The sequence below is a fragment of the Bos grunniens genome, chromosome 4 (genome assembly GCF_055505025.1).
Source record: "Bos grunniens cultivar Pamir isolate PY7600 chromosome 4, Bosgru_T2T1.0, whole genome shotgun sequence".
Lineage (NCBI taxonomy): Eukaryota > Metazoa > Chordata > Mammalia > Artiodactyla > Bovidae > Bos > Bos grunniens.
Genome location: NC_141168.1, coordinates 99485601 through 99499182, shown reverse-complemented (window position 1 = coordinate 99499182; position 13582 = coordinate 99485601).

Genomic DNA, 13582 nt, shown 5'->3' with positions numbered 1-13582 from the left:
CCCTCCCCACAAGGTTAGGAAGGGCAGGCGAACAGTATAAAGTCCCCAGATTGGCACAGCAAGGTGGATCCAGATCCTATCTTTTGGGATCATCCTGTTTTTGTTCATGCTTTTCCTACTGCCCTTGGGGATGTCCCAGGTGGCGCTAGTGGTAAAGAACCCACCTGCCAATGCAGGAGACATGAGAGGTGGGTTTGATCCCTGGGTTGGAAAGACCCCTGGAGGAGGGCTTGGCAACCCACTCCAGCATTCTTGCCTGGAGAATCTCATGGACAGAGGAGCCTGGCAGGCTGCAGTCTAGGGGGGTCACAAAGAGTTGGACATAACTGAAGCGACTTAGCACGCACGCACTACTGCCTTTCCCTACTGGGGAAATGCTCATTGTTTGAGATTTACTATTTTGTCACCGTCCTCCTCTTCTTACCATTAAAGGGTCCATCCCAAACTTTTACAGAAAATTAGGACCTGCTGGCTTGATTGTGAAGAATAAGGGTGAGCATCTGCAAGAAAGTTTGAAGGTCTCGGGCACAAACAACCGTGTTAACTTGGGTATACCAAGTTTCAATATAAAGATGTCCTGGTAACTTTGCAAAAACATCCATTCTAGGTTGTTTCTATCATGTGAACATGAGTCAGGCAAGGGTGAAGGTAGCGCTGATACATCAGGAGGAAAACATTGAGTGTGGGATAAAGGCAGACTGTTTTCTGTGGGGCTTGCCTGGTGGCTCAGACGGTAAAGAATCTGCCTGCAATGCGGGAGACCTGTGTTTGATCCCTGGGTTGGGAAGATCTCCTGGAGGAGGGCATGATAACCCACTCTAATATTCTTGCCTGGGGAATCCCCATGGACAGAGGAGCCTGGCCAGCTACAGTCCATGGGGTTGCAAAGAGTTGGACAGGACTGATTGACTAAGCACAGCACATGTTTTCTGTGAGTAAACAGGTGTCTGGGTGACCTGAGGAAAAAAATTAACAAAATTTTAAACGCAGCTTTCACTAAGCTTTGAACTTAGAAGTTGGACTTGGCAAGTTAAAAGGAACAAAAAAAGAATACTCTAGCTTTCTTCTGTTTCTTTAGAGTTTAAAATGCTTCATTCTGGCCACAAATTTGATCTAAAAATATTTGTGATTGTGGATTTTCTGTTTTGAATTTTAAGAGAAACTATCTAATACTAGTTGGATTCAGAGAGTTTTTGGTTCCTTCTTTAAAAAAAAAAAAAAACAAAAAACCTAAAAGAGTGAAAACTAAGGTTTGCATGTGGTCTTCACTTAGAATGGTTTTTTTTTTTTTTTTCCTTATCAAAGGAGGGCAGGTTCTCCAGCCACACCCAGGATGTCTCTTAAAAATATTGATAAAGCTGTCACTACAGACACATTTTTAGGTGAAGGGAAATCAACACATTATTAGTGTTAGAATTTTGCTTTTTATAGGAAAAAAAGATCTCTTCTTTGAGTACCAGGTCTAGGAAAATGTTCAAAAGTGAATACACATAATAGCATTGATAGAAACTTTTAAAAGCCGTGACACTTTTTATTGGGCTTTGCCAAACTCCCCTGAGACATTGTGACTCCCACAAGTAGATTAATTGGGTGGAGGAGTTTATAGACCATGTTTTGGTGGAGTGAAAAATGTTATTAAAGTATGTGCAGTTACTCAAAGTCAAGTCTTCTGAAGCATCTACTATTACTAGATTATAAAACAAGTACAGATTAAAAAGAAATGTGCCTCTAAATTTACCAGCAACTGCCATTGCCTGGAGGTTCTGAAAGGAGGGTTTTAAACCAGTGGAGGAACAACTGGTTAGTAGCTGCTTATCACCTAATTATCATTTCTTTAGTTTAGCATCAGAAGAGTACATGAATCTAACCTGTACACATTTCAGTTGTTTATAGGCCTGCTCACACTCTTAAACTTCTTCAGTCAAATATTTTCTTTAATATTTTAACTTGGTGTCATCAGAGTTCTCCAGAGAAATAGAACAAAAAGAATGTCTGTCTGTCAGTCTATCTATTTATGGCAGGATTTATTTATCTCAAGGAACTGGCTTACAGGATTATGCAGGTTGCCAAGTTCAATATCTGCACAGTAAGTCGGCAGGCTGGAGATTCAGGGAAGAGATGAAGTTGCAGCTTGAGCCTGAAGACCGTATTGAGGCAGAATTCCCTCTTTTTTGGGGAATCTCAGTGTGTTCTCTGGAGAAGGCAATGGCACCCCACTCCAGTACTCTTGCCTGGAAAATCCCATGGATGGAGGAGCCTGGTGGGCTGCAGTCCATGGGGTCGCTAGGAGTTGGACACGACTGAGCGACTTCACTTTCACTTTTCGCTTTCATGCATTGGAGAAGGAAATGGCAACCTACTCCGGTGTTCTTGCCTGGAGAATCCCAGGGATGGGGGAGCCTGGTGGGCTGCCGTCTGTGGGGTCGCACAGAGTCGGACATGACTGAAGTGACTTAGCAGTGTGTTCTCTTCAGGCCTTCTACTAATTGGATGAGGCCCAGCCATGTGATGGAGACTAATCTGCTTTGCTCCCAGTCTTGTGTTGGCTAGTCACTCAGTTGTGTCTGACTCTTTGTGGCCCCATAGACTATAGCCCACGAGGCTCCTCTGTCCATGAAATTTTCCAACTGGAGCGAGTTGCCATCCCTTTTCTAGGGGATCTTCCCCATCCAGGGATCAAACCCCCGTTTCTTATGTCTCCTGCACTGGCAGGCAGATTCTGTACCACTGGTGGCACCTGGGAGGTCCCTACAAGTCTGCTAATTTAAATATTAATCTTATCAAAAGCGTGCCTTCACAACAACCTTCAGATCTGTATTTTACCAAGTATCTAGGTACTTTGGCCTAGCCAAATTGATACATAAAATTAACCTTTGCAGTTGGCAATTATAAAGCCATCTATTTAACCTCTCAAATTAGATTTTCTGAAGAGAGAATGGATCAACATTATAATGGGAAATGGAGGAATCTTACACAGGTTCTATGGCAGATAATTTCGGCTGCCTGTCCAAAAGTTTTCTGTTCTTAGAGTTGTCAGATTTGGCAAACATAGCTTGCCTAATTAAATTTGAATTTCAGCAAAGCAATGAATAATTTTTAGTATAAGAATATCCCACATTTTATATGGGGCTTACTTATATTAATTAAGTAAGGGTTCCCTCCATCATTCTTTGGAGGGGATGATGCTGAAGCTGAAACTCCAGTACTTTGGCCACCTCATGCGACGAGTTGACTCATTGGAAAAGACTCTGATGCTGGGAGGGATTGGGGGCAGGAGGAGAAGGGGACGACAGAGGATGAGATGGCTGGATGGCATCACTGACTCAATGGACGTGAGTCTGAGTGAACTCTGGGAGTTGGTGATGGACTGGGAGGCCTGGCGTGCTGTGATTCATGGAGTCACAAAGAGTCGGATACGACTGAGCAACTGAACTGAACTACTTATGTTAAGTAAGTAACATAAGAACTTATGTTTTGGCCAGTGAAATACAATTAGAAGTCAAATAATTGATATCCTCAATTTTGCTGTTTGATCTTTGTACTTTCTTATTTATTATGTCTAAACAAAAATACAGTGCCTGAAGGAGGTGAGGCCATCTTGGGAGTATGAGAATGAGAAACAGGTATTAAAAATGGTAAGTGAAAGTCAGTCTCATCTGACTCTTTGAGACTCCATGGACTGTAGTCCGCCAGGCTCCTCTGTCCATAGAATTCTCCAGGCAAGAATACTGGAGTGAGTAGCCATTGCATTCTCCAGGGGATCTTCCCTAACCCAGGTGTCCCGCATTGCAGGCAGATTCTTTACCATCTGAGCCATCAGGGAAGCCCTAAAAATGGCAAAGCAAGAGAGAAAAAGAGCCTGCCTTCTTTATGAGATCCTGGGGTTGATATACCAGCCCTAAACTTCCCAGTTTAGAATTTCCTCTTATGTGAAAAAACAAACTTTTTTTTGCAGCAGCCACTGTAGTTCCGTTTCTGTTATGCAAAACTGCATAGAAGCCCGGAAATGACAGATATCTGTGTAACCCTTGTAATCAAGGAATATTTTGGTTTGTTTCTATAACATATACCTTCATTTCCCCTCTTGTTGTGTATGAAAAACAATCCTTTCGTCTCCTAGTTCCTGAGTAAATCTGGAGGGAGAATTGTCTGCAAGCCAGTCTTGAGGAAACAGGGTTTTTTCCCCCTTGTATTCTGTGTACTTGTTTACACACATATGTGCTTCAGTCAACAACCAAAATAAGATGTGGTTTACACTGTAAGGACCATGGAAACAAACAAACAAAAATCCTCTTTATATCTGCACCAAACTGTGTCTGTAAATTCTGTTCCAAACTTTATTGCTCATTATCTGAATAGGTGAGTTTAAGAAAGAAGAACCCAGTCAGCTGCTTTTCCAATAGATATAGTATAAAAGTAGGGGTCATCTAATTCAGTAGAATTTAGACCACGAGGCTGCACTTGAAATAAATGGGAAAAAGAAACACTGTTAATTATTTTTAGTAAATCAAGTAGTAGCTGGAAGTAAATCAGGTGTTGAGTGGCATGGGTAAATGAAAAAACGTAAGTACCCCTATTTCTAATCTAAAAAAGTACTGCAGCTCTCTCATGAGAACTGATGAAGTTTATATTTATCAGGCACAAAATAAAGTAAGTATACCTTCAAAGATTCATTAAGAATCCAAACCCCTTTAAAGTCATTATCACCTACACATCCTTGGCCTTCTGTTCACTTCAAAGGAATTTGTGAGTCCCAAAAGCTGTCTGCAGCCCGCAGAGGATTATGCCTGGTCCTTTCAGAACAATGAACAGGTAGAGGACATGTTGTTTGATTTTTATATTATCCAATAAAGAAAACTGAACATGTTTTATATCTTTATTTTTGATTATAATCAAGTTTTCCAAACATTCTGAACCCTAATTTTTCAGAATGAAAAAATATAGTCAGAAATATAATCCATATCTGAGGGATGTTGAAATAATTCTTTATGTAAAGAAATAAAAATTCTTGCATGAGAAAAATAGATGGTTTATCATATGAATTATTTCACATTTTTCAGAATATAGGAAACATTTAAGTGAATAAAAGTATATTTGACAATAAATGTATGAGTTCCATTCCGAAAATGAGATTAAAAAGCAATGTCTTAAAACCAGTTTGTCTTTTAGACAATGTATATTGACCATTTTACTTATTAATTACTCTATTATATAAGTATGTTATAAAATTTTAGAAAATCTAAACTAAAAAATGAAGGTAATTATATTTTTCACATGTTGATAGAATTACCATAATGTTTTAGATTATAATTGTATTTACAACACGATTTTAACTTATATGGAAAAAACTGTACTTAATACAATGATGTGTACTATGCATTACTGAGGTTATTTTGATTTTTTTCCAGTTTTTTTGAGAAATGATTATATATATCACTGTGTAAGGCATACTTCATGGTGGTCTGATTTACGTGTACTGTGAAATGATTACCACAGTAGGTTCAGCTAACATCTGTCTTTTCATATGGATACAAATGAAAGAAAAAAAGAAAAAAAAATTCTCTTTGTGATAACGCTTAGGATAAACTCTCTTAACTTTTCTATATATCATACAGCAGTGTTAGCTATAGCCATTCATGTTGTAATTTACACCCCTAGTACTTCATTCAGAGAAGGCGATGGCACCCCACTCCAGTACTCTTGCCTGGAAAATCCCATGGATGGAGGAGCCTGGTGGGCTGCAGTCCATGGGGTCACGAAGAGTCAGACACGACTGAGCGACTTCCCTTTCAGTTCTCCCTTTCATGCATTGGAGAAGGAAAGGGCAACCCACTCCATTGTTCTTGTCTGGAGAATCCCAGGGATGGGGGAGCCTGGTGGGCTGCTGTCTATGGGGTTGCACAGAGTCGGACACGACTGAAGCGACTTAGCAGCTGCAGTAGCAGTGCTTCATTATCTTATAACTGGAAGTTTGTACCTTTTGAAACCCCTCACCACCAAACCCTAGCAACCACTGTTTAGTGAGTTCAGCTTTTCTAGATTCCACATGTAAGTGTGACCACATAGTATTTGTCTTTTTCTGACATTCACCTTAGCATAGTACTTTCAAGGTCCATCTGTGTTATCACATAACAGTAGGAATTCCTCAATTTTTTTGGCTAAGTGGTATTGCATTGTGTGTGTGTGTGTGTGTGTGTGTGTGCCTCTTCTTTATCCATTCACCATTCACCTACTGATGGACACAGGTCTTTTGCTTGTCTTGGCTACTGTAAAAAATGCAGCTATGAACATGGGAGCAGAGATATTTTTCCAAGTTAATGTTTTCATTTCCTTTAGGTATTTTCCCAGAAGTGAAATTGCTTAATCACTTGGTAGTTCTATTTTTAATTTTTTGATGCTCCATACTGTTTTCTGTAGTGGCTGTACTAATTTACAATCTCACCAACAGTGCACAGGGGTTCCCTTTTCTCTATTTCCTCACCAGCATTTATTATCTCTTGTCTTTATAATGAAGGCCATTCTAACAGGCACAAGGTGACATCTCATTGTGGTTTTAATTTGCATTTCCCTAGTGACTAGTAGGGGGCTTCCCTGGTGGTTCAGACAGTAACTAACCTGCCTGCAATGTGGGAGACCAGGGTTTGATCCCTGGGTCTGGACGATCCCCCAGAGAAGGGAGTGGTGACCCACTCTAGTATTCTTGCCTAGAGAATCCCAAGGACAGAGGAACCTGGTGGCTACCGCCCATGGAGCTGCAAAGAGTTGGACACAACTGAGAGATTAACACTAATGACTAGTAACTGTAAGCATCTTTTTATGTATCTGTTGGTTTTTCAAATATCTTCCTTGGAAAAATGTTTATTCAGGACCTTTGCCAATTTTCTAATTAGGTTTCTGTGTGTTTTTTTTTTTCTTTCTTGTATAGAGTTGTATGAGTTCTTTACATATTTTGGATATTAACTGCTTATGAGATATAAGGTTTGTAAATATTTTTTCCCATTCTTTCGGTTGTATTTTCATTAAAAAAAAATTATTTCTTTTGCTGTGTTTTTAGTTTGGTGTAGTATCAGTTGTTTATTTTTGATTTGGTGCGTGTGCTTTAGATGCCATATCCAAAAATTCATTACCGAGACCCACGTTAAGAAGCTTTATTACTGTTTTCTTCTAGGAGTTTATGGCTTCAGGTCTATGTTTAAGACTTTAATCCATTTCAAGCTGATTTTTGTGAGTGGTTTAAGATATAGGTTCTGTTTCATTCTTTTACATGTGAATATCCAATTAGCCCATCACCATTTATTTAAGAGAACGCCTTTTCTCCAGTCAATATTCTTGGCTTCCTTGTCCTATATTAGGTGACTGTGTCTTTAGGTTTATCTCTGCACTCTTCATTCTGTTGCATCAATTTGTAGCCTTGGGGTACTCCTTTCCCAGTTTTGAAACAATCCGTTGTTCCATGTCTGGTTATAACTGTTGCTTCTTGACTTGCATACAGGTTTCGCAGGAGGCAGATAAGCTGGTCTGGTACTTCCATCTCTTTAAGAATTTTCCACAGTTTGTTGTGATCCACACAGTCAAAGGCTTTTGTGTTGTCAATGAAACAGAAGTAGATGTTTTTATAGAATTCTCTTGCTTTTTCTACAGTCCAGTGGATGTTGGCAATTCGATCTCTGGTTCCTCTGCCTTTTCTAAATCCAGCTTGAACATCTGGAAGTTCTCGGTTACATACTGTTGGAGCCTAGCTTGAAGGATTTTGAGCATTACCTTGCTAGCAATTCTGTAGTAGTTTGAACATTCTTTGGCATTGCCCTTCTTTGGGACTTGAATGGACACCCTCTTCCTCCATGTACTTAAGCTAAAAAGCTAGACTTATTTTTAATTTTTTTTTTCTTTCCAGTCCAACCCACCAGCTAGTATTTTGGCTCAACCTTTAACCTGTACTCTGATCGAACCACTTGTCACATCTTCCATCATTCTCAACTCACCCAAGGCACTGCTGTTTCTTACCTGGACTACTGCAGAACCTACCTGACTGGTCAGCCTACTTCTACATTTGCCTACCTACAGTGTGTTCTTCATATGCAATTTTAATCTACTTGCAATGTAAATCGAGTCATTTATTTTAGCCACCTTATCAATGCTTTCCAGAGACTTCCCATGATATTCAGGATAAAAGCCAAAGTATTTTCAATGACATATGGGAACAAAACCTTGCCTGATTTCCTACCCTAAACCACTTGTCTTTAACTTGAGTCTTAAGCAGGTCAAGGTTTGCCTGTATCTAGATCTTTGCAGCGCTTTTCCAACTGTCTGCCACAAGCTTTTCTAAAACCTTCTCATGTCTGTTTCCTTTACATCTTCAGATTGCTTCTCAAATGTCACCCTATTGAGACATCTTTCCTCTATACATTTCTGTTCTCTTCATACCTTGCTGAAATTATGATTCTTCAAAAATGTGATATATCACTACCAAAACCTTTATGATCTATTTATTAAATAAGAGGGACACCTAATTTATCTTTCTCACACCTTATACAGATAGCACCCGTTACATAATTGACACTCAATGAGTGCTTGTTTAATGAACAAATGAATCTATTAACGCTGTGTGGCTTTGTAATTTTTCATGCATGCAGGAAATTGGTAGTAATTTCTTCTCATAATGTTATAGGCAGTTTGAAATTGTATATTCCAGTTGAATAGTTCTTTATTCTTTCTTCAGATATGTAATGAGAATTTTTTTGTGAGGTTTGTTGTTGAAAGAAGCCCAGGCCACATCCCAGGATTCTTGCTTTGGTCAGGTTTTCTTTTCTTTTTTTTTTTAACCTTTCTAAAAATCTTTTTATCTCCCTTTTCATTGTAGAAGCAGGGATAATGCTTCCTACCTGTTGAGATTAAATAGAGAAAGAGAACATATTGAAAGGTGTCTGTTATAGAAACCAGTGAATGTTGAGTTCTCATCGCATGACAACCATTCTTACCATTGCTGCATGCTAGGCACAGCCTTCACATACTTCACATTGTATGGGTTTAAACAAGGAATAAATCTGGGCATGTGATGGATGTATAATGTAAAAATTCACTGGGTCAGGGGTCTGAAGACCTGGCCTCTAGGACAAGCTCTGTCACTGTGACTATGTCACGCAGCATGTGAAGTCTTAGTTCTCTGACCAGGGGTCAAACCTGCCCCCACGCCCTGCCCTGACAGTGAAGCAAAGAGTTGTAACCACTGGACTGCCAGGGAAGTCCCTAAAAGTATAATCTCTTTGATCCTTAGTATCTTCATATATAAAATGAGGGGTGGGAGTAGGCATCAAGTGTGGGGAAGAAGTATATTATTTAAAATTTCCTAGGTCCCATTATAGTCTGTAATTCCTGTAATTCTGTGTGTATGAAAAGCTGTTCTCCAGTCTCAAACTGTGGAGGGTTTCTTTGGCAAAGTTCATGTTTCTAAGTGAACATTTCTCAGTGTTCAGTTTGTATCTCTTCTTTGTGGGGGTGTTGAGATAAGAGTGTGAGGTGGGAGCCGCTGGTAAAAGAAACCAATGTTTTGAGAGTATTACCTGTACGTATTTCAGACATCGATTCTAGTTTATCCAAGATGTTAACTATAAACAAGTATTGGGAGCAAAGGCAATTTGCCAGCCTCCCAAGCTTGATTTTGGAAAGAAGGCCAAATGTGATCTCTGTTGTAAAGTTGATCATTTTGGTCATTAGTCATGTGTTAACAGAAGGGTCAAATTTTAAGTCTTTTTCTCATGCTATTAACTAAGTCTCTTAGGGTATTTTCCACATTTAATTTATTTATTTAATTGAACTCTGCTTCTGCTGCTAAGTCACTTCAGTCCTGTCCGAAACTCTGACACCCTCCTAAAATCTGCTGTGGTACACAGAATAATGGCCCCCCAAATTGTCCATCTCCTAATTCTTAGAATCTGTGAATATGTTATCTTGTGGGGCAGAGGAACTTTATAGATATGGATATGATTAAATTAAGGATTTTGAGCTGGAGATATCCTGGATTATCTGGGTGGACCTGATGTAATAACAGGATCCTTATAAAAGGGAGGCAGGAGGTCAAGAAGAGAAAGGGTCACAATCCAAGGAATGTAGGTAGCCTCTAGAATACAGAAAAGGCATTGAGACAGATGACCTCCTAGGGCTTCCAGGAGGGAGCATAACCTTGTAGACTTACTTTATACTTCTGACTTCTAGGACTATAAATTAACAGATGATTATTGCTTTACACCATAAAATTTGTGGTAATTCATTATAGTCAGAAGATCAAACCAGTCAATCCTAAAGGAAATCAACCCTGAATATTCATTGGAAGGACTGATGTTGAAGCTGAAACTCCAGTATTTTGGCCACCTGATGTGAAGAGCTGACTCATTTGAAAAGACCCTGATGCTGGGAAAAATTGAGGGCAGGAGGAAAAGGGAGACAACAGAGGATGAGATGGTTGGATGATATCACTGATTCAATGGACATAAGTTTGAGCAAACTCCAGGAGATAGGGAAGGAGAGGGAAGCCTGGCTTGCTGCAGTTCATGGGGTTGCAAAGAATCAGACACGACTGAGTGACGGAACAACAACAAATTCATTACAGCAGCAATAGGAAACTAATACATTTGTATTGTAAAAACAACTGTATGATGGAATTTTCATTAGAAAATCTCTCTACTAAGTTCATAATTTGAAAAATTTCAAAAATGTAATCATCTGAAAGTGCTAGCATATGAAACAAGTTATCTGCAGCTGTATTTCACCACAGGGAAACCAACTAGAGTAACTTTTTATTGTGAGTTATTAACTTTTAAAGTGAATTATATTTATTGCAGTAAGAACATATAGTATAAGGTCTAACATACTAACGCATTAAAAAAAAAATTCTTTTTTCCCATGTAGGTCATTTCGGAGTTTTGATAACAGTTTCCTGTGCTATATAGTAGGTCTTTATTTGTTATCTATTTTATATATGTGTGTGATGTGTGTGTTAAATTGCTCAGTTGTGCCTGACTTGTTGCGACCCCATGAACTGTAGCCTACCAGGCTCCTCTGTCCATGGAATTTTCCAGGCAAGAATACTGGAAAGGGTTGCCATTTGCTAATCCAGGGGACCTTCCTGACCCAGGGCTCGAACTCCGTCTCTTGCGTCTCCTGCATTGGAAGGCAGATTCTTCACCACTGCACCATGTGGGAAGCCATTTTATATACAAGAGTGTGTATATCAGTCCCAATCTCCCATGTTGTCCTTCTCCTCTCCTTTCTTGGCAACCATAAATTTGTTTTCAACATCTGTGACTATTTCCGTTTTGTAAGTAAGTTAATTTGTATCATTTTTTTTAGATTCCACATGAAAGCAATACCATACGTTATTTGTCTTTCTCTGTATGACTTACTGAACTTAGTATGATAATCTCTAGGTTCATCCATGTTGCTGAAAATGGCACTGTTTCATTCTTTTTTATGGTCACGTAATATTCCATCATATTTACGTATCATATCTTCTTTATCCGTTCATCTGTTAATGGACATGTATGTTGCTTCCTTGTCTTGGCTATTGTAAACAATGCTGCTATGAACTTTGAGGATGCATGTATTTTTTTGAATTAGAGTTTTCTGGATATATGGCCAGGAGTGAGATATGTTAGTTAAATTTTAGTTTTTTAAGGAACCTCCATACTGTTCTCCATAATGGTTGTATCAATTTACATTCCCACAAACACTGTAGAACATTTCCCTTGTTCCCACACCCTCTCTAGCACTGGTTTGTAGACTTTTTGATGATGGCCATTCTGACTGGTATGAGTTGATACCTCATTGTAGTTTTGATTTCATTTCTCGGTTAATTAGTGAAGTTGAGCATCTTTTCATGTGCCAACACATTTAACATGTACAACATATAATGTTGTACAGCAGATCTCTAGAATATTCATCATGCATAACTGAAACTTTATGCCTTTTATAGCAACTCCCCATTTCCCTCTATTCCCAGCCCCTGGCAACCACCATTCTACTTTCTGCTTCTAGAACTTAGATTATTCTAAGTATGTGTATGAGGGTGGACGCTCAGTTGTGTCTGCCTCTTTGTGACTCCATAGACTATATATAGCTTATTAGGCTCCTCTGTCCATGGAATTTCCCAGGCAAGAATATTGGAGTGGGTTGTCATTTTCTTCTCTAAGGGATCTTCCCCATTCAGGGATCAAACCTGCATCTCTTGTGTCTCCTGCATTGGCAGGAGGATTCTTTACCACTGTGCCACCTGGGAAGCCCAGTTCTACTTATACTACTTAATTTAAGTGAAATCATGCAATAATTGCCCTTTTGTGACTAGCTTATTTCACTTAACATAACACTCTCAAGTTTCATACATACTGTTGCATATGGCAGGATTTCCTTCAGTTTATGTTTGGATAACATGTCTGCCGTGTTAAAAGCAGGGACATTGCCAACAAAGGTCCGTCTAGTCAAAGCTATAGTTTTTCCAGTGGTCATGTATGGATATGAGAGTTGGACTGTGAAGAAAGCTGAGCACCGAAGAATTGATGCTTTTGAACTGTGGTGTTGGAGAAGACTCTTGAGAGTCCCTTGGACTGCAAGGAGATCCAACCAGTCCACCCTAAATGAAATCAGTCCTGAATATTCATTGGAAGGACTGATGCTGAAGCTGAAACTCTAATACTTTGGCCACCTGATATGAAGAGCTGACTCATTTGAAAAGACTCTGATGCTGGGAGGGATTGGGGGCAGGAGGAGAAGGGGACAACAGAGGATGAGATGGTTGGATGGCATCACTGACTCAATGGACATGAATCTGGGTAAACTCCAGGAGTTGGTGACGGACAGGGAAGTGTGGCGTGCTGCAGTCCATGGGGTTGCAAAGAGTCAGACATGACTGAGCGACTGAATTGAACTGAACGTGTCTGCCTTTTTGAGGACTGGTTATTTTGGGATAGAGATTCCAGATATTGTATATTAGATTGATGAGAGGGTTGATCCTCCCATAGGATTCCCTCTGTGGTGGTTTGAATTTATGTCCACAACCCTCAAAGGGTTGATCCTAAGATTCTTCCCCCAAGTATTTGTTGGGCTACCTGACTTGCTTCTAATGAAGAGAATATTGAACAAATGACAGCACGTGACTTTTAGGGACTAGGCAAGAAAGTCGTTGTCCTCTTCTGTGTGCTTGCTCTAGGGGAAATTTTCTTCCATGTGACGAGAATGATCACACAGTCGCATGAGGAAGTCCAGGTGGTAAGGAGCTAAGGCCTCCTGCCATGTGGAGGAGCCACTTTACAAATGGATCTTTCAGCCCCAGCAGAGCCTTTAAATGACTGAAACCCATGGTGGAGGTTGGAATTGCAAGCTCCTAAGAAGGCAATGGCACCCCACTCCAGTACTTTTGCCTGGAGAATCCCATGGACAGAGGAGCCTGGTAGGCTGCGGTCCATGAGGTCGCTAGAGTTGGACATGACTGAGCGACTTCACTTTCACTTTTCACTTTCATGCATTGGAGAAGGAAATGGCAACCCACTCCAGTGTTCTTGCCTGGAGAATCCCAAGGATGGGGAAGCCTGGT